The sequence below is a fragment of the Perissodus microlepis genome, chromosome 15 (genome assembly GCF_051167445.1).
Source record: "Perissodus microlepis isolate ML-2025 ecotype Zambia chromosome 15, ASM5116744v1, whole genome shotgun sequence".
Taxonomy (NCBI): domain Eukaryota; kingdom Metazoa; phylum Chordata; class Actinopteri; order Cichliformes; family Cichlidae; genus Perissodus; species Perissodus microlepis.
Window position 1 is genome coordinate 37,245,174 of NC_140475.1, and position 9,078 is coordinate 37,254,251.

The 9,078-nt window shown below is 46.9% G+C and overlaps 1 pseudogene; it reads left to right on the plus strand.

Moving 5' to 3' along the window:
• The first annotated feature begins 4,453 nt into the window (after positions 1-4,453).
• On the plus strand, positions 4,454-9,078 carry LOC146372625 (uncharacterized; annotated as a pseudogene).

Consider the following 9,078-nt stretch of genomic DNA (forward strand, 5'->3'; position numbering starts at 1 on the left):
TGGTAGGAGAACGAAACACAAAGCAAATCATATTAATTGACAGATAATTACAGTAAAAGTGCTCCAACATGCAGCAACATCACAAACATGGTTGAGAGGGACAGTTACTGAAACACACATTCTCACACATTAGCAATAACTTACACAATCCCTTTTTTTCTTTAAGCCAGCTGTAAACACTTATTTCTGCTGTGAAGTTGGGGATCTATGAGAACTTTTGGAGCCAGTCTCAAGTGGCCACTTAAGGAATAGCATGTTTTTTATACACTGGTTTCATTTTTCACCCCCAGAAGTTGGTTGTTTAGGACAGAGCAAGCCTGATTTAAAGGACTTATGCTAAGTTAAGCTAACCAGCTGTTGAGCGTAGTACCAGAAATATAGGTGCACGCAGGACGTGTGTGTTAGACTCACACAAAATCAACGACAGCTGACATATTCAAGACAGCTAAATGCTGCAGTATTGTTAAGCACACATAGGGGTCTATGTTACAGAGCAATAGTTTTAAGCTTCGACAACACAGGAAATGCTTATTAGGAGGCTCAGTTGTTTGTTACTAGTTTTAAACGGGATTTGTTGGCAGTAAGAACACAAAGAGTTACCAGACATATACTTTACTGCTCAGTCATGCCAAATCAATACTAGCTCTTGCAAAACTGTACTTTAAACTTGTTTACTCATGCAAAATAAGCAACATGTAAACAGTGATGCTTTTAATTTATCAGCTTAATTATAAGTTACAGTATGTGTCATCATTTGAAAGCCGAAATGCAGTCCCTCTGCTGCCATGCTGTAAGCTGCTGTTTAAAAGATAAGCTCTAAAATATGTCGAAATTACACACAATTCCACTGGTGTGACTCCCAGGCACAGTTAGTGTGGTGCTATTTAAAAGTCTAGCTAAGCACAGTTAAAATACATTTTATGTCAAGTCTCTGTGAATGCCTGTGTGTGTGTAATCCAGCTGAACTTGTAAGTTCGCCCTCATCGTGGAGCCTCACAACACAAAGTTGAAAACTTCTAAAAAGTTTTCAAAAACTTGACGGGATGAGTGACGGCAGAGAATAAATGAAGAACACCTCAGAATCTCCAGGCACCTAAGCCACATAGGGCTTTGTCGTGTGGTAGTGGACTTCGGAGTGCTCCCTCCAGATTCCCTGAAGCAGACAGTGTGGTAAAGGACCACGGTGGTCCAAAGCCATATCAATTAGAGCCATTGGCTCCAGCCCAAGCAGCAGCTTCCAGGGCTGATAAATGAAGAGCCAAAAACTAAAGTTCCTCAAATGGCCTCTTGAGACTGGCTCCAAAAGCAAGTGAGTCCCCACAGACCCGATTTAAGTAGATGGTGTGTGGAGCCATTTTCATTCCATGGAGTGCCAGTTTTATCACACTTGGAAAGAAATGTTAGTATTACCACCACCATTAATGTGTTTCAATAATACAGTAATATCATTAAAAAAAAGGAACAAGCTTGAAATGTGGAGCGCGTGATTAAATCACAGTGTGTGCAATATAGACAGTGGTGGTGTTTAAATAATTCACAGAACCTGAATAAAAATTGCAATCCACACTACAGATGAAACTCTTTGACTCCAATAACTAAGTATTTGCCTTCTACTCTGATATTTTCCACTTCCCATTTATATCCCACTATTGCACATCATTAACTCAGTGTCGTCTCGTTCCCAGTGTTTTGCCTCGTACACTCTTTGCCATCTCTCTATGCCGTTCTCTCTGCTCTTTCCCGTCACCATAGCTGGTTGTGACAGATGGCTGCCCTCCCCGAGCCTGGTCCTGCCAGAGGTTTCTTCTTTTTAAAGGGTGTGTTTTCTGCTGCTCTAGCCAAGCGCTTACTCACAGGCGATCATTGAATTATTGGGTTCCTGTCAATAATGTTTGTGGGTTCTTGCAGCATGATTTATTAAGTGCCTTTACATGACTGCTGTTGTGATCCAGCCCTTTGTAAATGATTTTGAAATAAGAATAAACTGTATTAGTACCCTAGTAAGAGAATATGGCTTCCTCAGGTTTCCATCATGTACAATTAGCCACCTGTAACTGATGTCCATGAGCGTGCTTTATTAATTTGGAGTTTCACTGTTAATTAAAAAAATACACTTTTTAAAAGAAATTTTAAAACAACATGGTCTTGCTAAGAGTATCGATATATAACTATTTAAAAATGTATCAAAATGAGGGAAAGAATGAGAGAGAGGTTACTGTGGTGGGGCGTGGTCTGCGTTGCCGTGCAGGGAGGGCGGACGTAATCACGCCCGCCGAGTTAAAACACGGGGAATCAGGTGTGTGGGGTTTTTTTCTGTGGTGAGAAGTGTAAATAAAATGGCTCTGAATGTTGATCTGTGGTCCCGCCGTGCCTTATTCTCACCACACTGGTGCCGAAACCCAGGAGACGGCACGGCGGGCCTACAACCGAGCCGGAGGAGAGAGGATATGGCCCAGATGGGGGCCGAGATGGCGGCCGCACAGCGGGAGCAGGCGGCGGAGGTGAGCCGGCAGCGGGAAGAGCTGAGGGACAAGACCGAGCGCCACTTGGAGAGAATGGCGGAGCTGGCGACGCTGCTCCAGGCCTGGGCGACACCGCCGCCGCCACCCCCGCCAGGGTTGCCTGATAGTGGGGAAGTGGTGGAGGAGCCGCATGGGGCATCTCGGGAGCCGGAAGTGGTGGACGAGGCGGGCGGGGGTCCGCGCCTGTCGGAGGAGGGGGAGCAGCCGGGTAAAGGGCTGTTCCTGCCAAGAGCGGTAGAGGATCCGCTCCAACCGGAGGCGGTGGACGAGGGGCGCGAGGGTCTGCGCCGGCTGGAGGAACAGGAGCTGCACGAGGAGCTGCTCGAGCCGGGAGTTGTGGCGTTGGCAGCGGTGATGGAGGAGCGGCGCAAGGGGCTCCAGCCGGGAGAGGTGGAGAAACTGGGAGGGGAGACAGCTGTCCCCGTGCCAGGGGAGCCTGCTTGACCTGAGACCGAGGTCGAGGATCGAGCTGCCCCGGAGCGTCAGATGCCAGCCCAGTCGCCCGGGGGGAGGGGCTCACTACCGGGCTGGCGGGGTCGTGCCGGCTTGCCAGGTAGCCGGCCTCCGGACCAGTTTTGCCGCTGCCGCTGAAGGCGTGGCCAACCCCCGGACCAGCCTCGCCGCCACCGCCACTTGAGGCACGGCGGCCTCCGCAAGTGACTTTGCCCTGTTCCCAGTTTGGGAACCGGTGGGGTGGGGCAGTAGGCTCCCCGGCCTCAATCGGGCGATGGGGGGTGTGTAGTGGGGCGTGGTCTGCGTTGCCGTGCAGGGAGGGCGGACGCACCTGCACGGCATCCGTAATCACGCCTGCCGAGTTAAAACACGGGGACTCAGGTGTGTGGGGTTTGGCTCTGAATGTTGATCTGTGGTCCCGCCGTGCCTTATTCTCACCACAGTTACACTGCACAAATTTTAAGGCAGTACATCACCATCTTTTGCTAATACTGCGGGTAGTAATATAGATATTTGCAACATTAAAAATACACTCACTGGTACAGTCTCTTTGTTTGGTGCATCTTGTTACTCCAGGCTTTGACCTGCTTTTTCTTTAATAATGCCAAATTCTTGTCCTACGATCTGAACATTGCAGCAGAAATCAAGATTTATCAGTCTGATTTGTTGACAGGAGTGGAACCCAGTATGGTCTTCTGCTGCTGTCCAAAGGTTACGCATTCAGAGATGCTCTTCTGCATACCTTGGCTTCAGCAAGAGGTTATTTGAGTTACTGTTGCCTTCCTGTTACAGTCTGGCCATTCTCCTCTGATCTCTGACATCACAAGGTACACAGAGAGCTGCTGCTCACTGGATATTTTCTTTTTCAGACCATTGTCAGTAAACCCCAGAGACGACTGTGTGCAAAAATCCCAGCAGATCAGCAGTTTCTAAAAATAATCACACCAGCCCATCTGGCACCAACAGCTACACCCATTCAAAGTCACTTAAATGCGTTTTCTCCCACTTTCCGATGCTCAGTTTGAACTTGGGCCGGTCGTTTTAATCATATCTGTGTCTAAGAGTTGCTGCCATGTGATTGGCTGATTTGGTTATCGCGTTGATGAGTAGTTGAACAGGTGTACCTACCAAAGTGGATCTTAAGTGTAAATAACAATATTTACCTAAAAGATGTAGTACAGTTGGTGTACCATAAAATGGAAACTCAAGTGCTGGTGTGTTTTTACTCGGGTACCTACAAAGCTGTGTTGAATCTACTTATTTGTGTTTACGACTAAAAGAACGTAAACCCGAAAGAAAGCCGCTGTCAGTCAGACACCCGTTTTTGATTAGTATAAGAAGCCTACATGTAGATGATTTTCCAATGTTTTATGTAATTATATGTAAGTTCTTAGGTGTTCCACGTACACGTCGTTTCCCGGTGATGATGTCAATTAGCGTTCTCCTGACGTTGCGTAGACAAAGCACGGAGTTCAAGGATGAAGCTGTTGAAGCCGTGAGACGCAGACACACCAGCAGTTTGAGAAGCCAATTATTTTCCAGTTGCAGAGGCTGTGAGAATGCACAGCTAATTATTGAAAACTGAGCTTGTTCAGTTGCTGAAAAGCTGCAGATACTCTAGAACAATTTGCTCCCATTGAGTACCTAAGCTAATTAACGTCAGTCTTACATTTGAAAGAACGTTTTTTTAGTTATCCATTTACGTAACACACTTTGATGTACCACCTTAACTTCAAAAGTATTTTAAGCAGCTGCGACGCCGGTGAAAGGAAACAGAAGTTTGAGGGACCTTGAGTGGTGCATGTCTTCCTTTGGGTACATATATTTAAAATGTCATCTTCAAAAGACGGGGCTTTCTGAGACATAATGGGAGCAAAATAACAGCTATGATTACTAAAGTGATTTCATGCCGAATTACTATTCTGCCAGTGAAACACAAACACCCAGTTGCCTAAATACACAATAGAGACACACACAGAGAAACATGCCTACACATAAATGCATGCACACAAATTTCAGATTAAGTTTAGGAAGTCTAATATTACACATCCAAAAAGGGAGAACAAATAAGGTCCATGATGTGACTCCACACCTAAGATTTATGAAGCTAATTGTGGCAGTCTTGATCTATGGGAGAAAAGCTTTTTGTGAGTCACTCTGGGATATTTACCAGACTAGACTAGACGTTTGCTTTCACAGAATGGTCCTAGATACCCCCGGAAAAAGTCACAGGAGAGGTCGTTAACACCGGTGACCTGTGTCCGGCTTATTGGTGCGGGATAATGGCTGGAACAAAATGAAACACGAGGACCTGTAGCAAAGACAGTCAGACAAGCGATGTGGAGTCAGAAAAGATAAAGGGATTGCAGACAGTGGAGGGGAAAAAAGAAGCTTCCAGCTATAAGAGGTTAGCAGGGTCACCAAATAAATTCTTTTTTTTCTTTTTTGACATAGAATGAGGTCACGCTGATGGCTTTTTAAGTCATTTGAGAGGGATTCAGAACGGTTGCTGGCTCCAGAGACTAAGTTGTGGTTTCTGTCAAAGGTTTCTGCAGTTTCCACTGCGCAGGAGCTGCAAGCAGACAGGCCAGAGAGGGCTCCCCGTGACTCATCAGGGGGGTAAAGTGAAGAATTAGAATGATTTGCTGCTACCTGTTAGTCAAAAGCCAAGAGGTGAAGTTTAAAGTTGAATATTGGAAAGTGCCGTAGCAAGTCATGCATCCATTAACCTCAAATCATTGAGGGGTCTCAGCGATGTATCTGTGGTTATGCATTTAGATCAAGGTTATGCTTTTTCTTTCAATTTAAAATTAAAGTAGAAGATTATTGAGCAGACAAAGCGTAGTATTCACAGTAAGAGTGTAGAATGGGAGGAAAATTACAGGAAACCATAGAAATATCATTTCTTTGGCATTCATTCAGCACCCGGATGGTCTCAACCATTTGCAATTTTCACAAGTAAAATACAAGGTCAGCCTCCTCATTACACAAATGGAATATAAAGCAACTCTGAAACAAAGTGGAGATGGAGATTTAAAATACAGGGGCAGTGACACTGACACGAGACTGCACACAAAAAAGAAAAAGCATTTCCTTTGGAACAAGGCTCTTAAAAGGGGGAGGACTAGTGTAATTACAGGAGTGGGCAGCACACTGTAAGTGTCGGTGTACCTCAGCACCATCAAAGACACGGGACCGAACAAGAAAAGAGTGGAATAAGATTATGAAGCAATCTTTGAAGCTGAAAATAAGTCAATTGACAACGAAGGCTGAAGAAAAAAGTTCGCAAACAGAGTGAAAAGACGAGACTGAGGCAGCCTTTGAAATAAACTTTGAGCAGGTAAAGATGAGGCAAAGATGGAGGACTAGTTGGCAGACGCTCCAGTCAAACCAGCTGTTCCCCCTTACACTGATGCTCAGCAGTAGACTAATAGGCAGTGTGAGTCAGTGGCTCCGTCTCCTGTCTCCCAGGCTGCCTGGAGGGGCTGTATTGATAATATCCTAGCCTGCAAGGCTCAATCCATCCCCTGGGGCGCTCAGCAGCAAGTGGATGAAGAGTCCCCGGACGGTCTTTTGGCTCCACCGCTAGACATTGCAACAGAGGAAGAGATCTGAACTCGCTCGAGTGCAGGTACATGCATGCACAGACACACACGTGCGCGCACAAACAGGCACGCTGCCCGCGCACCTTCCCCACACCTCATTTATTCTCATTTTGAGTCTCCCTTCTCACACTCGCAGCAGAGCGAGGGGCAGAGAGCAGTGATCACAGAGGAGGCGAGGAGATGTATGAGGGAAGGGATGGAGAGACGGGGAAAAGAAAGGAGAGGAAATGACAGCTTGTGCCAAGGAACGTCCTGCTCTCTTCTCTCCCATCAGAAGTGCTAATCCAACCAGCGGAGGTGCAGACCACCACTCACATCTGCCTTCTCCTCTCCATCTTGTTAGGGACCAGATGGGAGAGAAAGTGACTTCCCGCTGTACTTCCACTACATGGCTTGTTCCCTCACATTAATACCTTCGCTGCTCAGCTCCATTTGTTACACACACTCCAGACACACACTCAGGGGGAGCCTCGGGCTGTGAATGATGGCCATATGCAGAACTGCGCTCATCTATAACCCCCCGTGGCTGCAACAAAGTACAGTAGGCACCTTGAGTGTTTCAACAAAGGTTAACATTTAGAAGTTCTGCGGGCCTGTCTGATTCGGCATCTCTGTGTAGTGTTCTCAGCTGAGCCGTAAAAAGTTATCAAACTGGGTTTGTAGGTAGAAGGTCACTGGTTTAAATTCACGTGTGTGTGTGTGTGTGTGAGTAAAAATCCATCAGGAAAAGTGAACAAGTAACTCAGCATCCGCTTCAAGCAACCGCTGTGAGAAGTCACGTGACTGCTCTGCATCCAACAGCAGCCAGCAGTCGCCGCACAGCTTCCAGGTGTGAGAGCGTGTTAATATGTAATTTGGAAACAAAGCAGAGTGGAAAAGCGTGCATGCTCAGCACAACATTTCCCCTGATGGTTATAAAAAGAAAAATACAACACAGCTGATGAGACGAGCGAGCGAGCGCCCGTTAACGACCAGCTCACCATTAAAATGAATGAAACCAACAACGACCCGCAAACCGGGGGTGTGTAGATTAATACACAACGAGTGGCGTCGCGAACAACTGTGTGTGCAATCGGCTAGCTATTTGTTTATACGCAGAATGCAACTTTCTTTATGAGGTTGGCTGTTTACTTTATGTTCACTTAAAAAAGACAGTCATCACCGTGTGCACTTCGAAACGCAGCGCTTTTGTTTTCGCTCCCATTTTCATCAGCTGAACTCAAACATCTGAAATTTTTTCTACATACACAAAAGACCCAAGACTCTCAAATATTGTTCTCAAATCTTTATAAATCTGTGTTAGTGAGCACTTTTCCTTTACCAAGATAATCCTTCCCACCTCACAGGTGTGGCATATCAAGGGGCTGATTAGACAGCATGAATATTGCACAGGTGTGCCTTAGACTGCCCACAATAAAAGGCCACCCTGAAATGTGCACAGTTGTGCCACCATTTGCCTCACGCGGGGCAACACATCTCCGTCGCATAGAGTTGATCAGGTTGTTGATCGTGGCCTGTGGCCTGTCCACTCCTCTTCAATAGCTGTGCGAAGTTGCTAAATATTGGCAGGAACTGGAACACGCTGTCGTACACGCCGATCCAGAGCATCCCAAACATGCTCAATGGGTGACATGTCTGGTGAGTATGCTGGCCATGCAAGAACCTTCCAATATGGGGCCGTGCATCATCATCATGGGGCCGTGCATCATCATCATGGGGCCGTGCATCATCATCATGGGGCCGTGCATCATCATGCTGCAACATGAGGTGATGGTCGTGGATGAATGGCACAACAATGGGCCTCAGGATCTCATCACGGTACCTCTGTGCATTCAAAATGCCATCAATAAAATGCACCTGTTGTTCATAACATACGCCTGCCCGTACCAGAACCCCACCGCCACCATGGGCCACTCGATCCACAACGTTGACATGAGCAAACCGCTCACCCACACGACGCCACACACGCTGTCTGCCATCTGCCCTAAACAGTGAAAACCGGGACTCATCTGTGAACAGAACGCCTCACCAACGCGCCAAACGCCATCAAATGTGAGTGTTTGCCCACCCAAGTCGGTTACAACGACGAACTACGGTCAGGTCCAGACCCCGATGAGGGCGACGAGCATGCAGATGAGCTTCCCTGAGACGGTTTCTGACAGTTTGTGCAGAAATTCTTTGGTTATGCAAACCGATTGTTGCTGCAGCTGTGTGGGTGGCTGGTCTCAGGCGATGTGGAGGTCCTGGGCTGGTGTGGTTACACGTGGTCTGCGGTTGTGAGGCTGGTTGGATGTACTGCCAAATTTCTGTAAAACACCTTTGGAGACGGCTTATGGTAGAGAAATGAACATTCATTTCACGGGCTCAACAGCTCTGGTAGACATTCCTGCAGTCAGCATGCAACTGCACGTTCCCTCAAAGGTTGTGACATCTGTGGCACTGTGCTGTTTGATCAAACTGCACATTTCAGGGTGGCCTTTTATTGTCTAAGGCACACC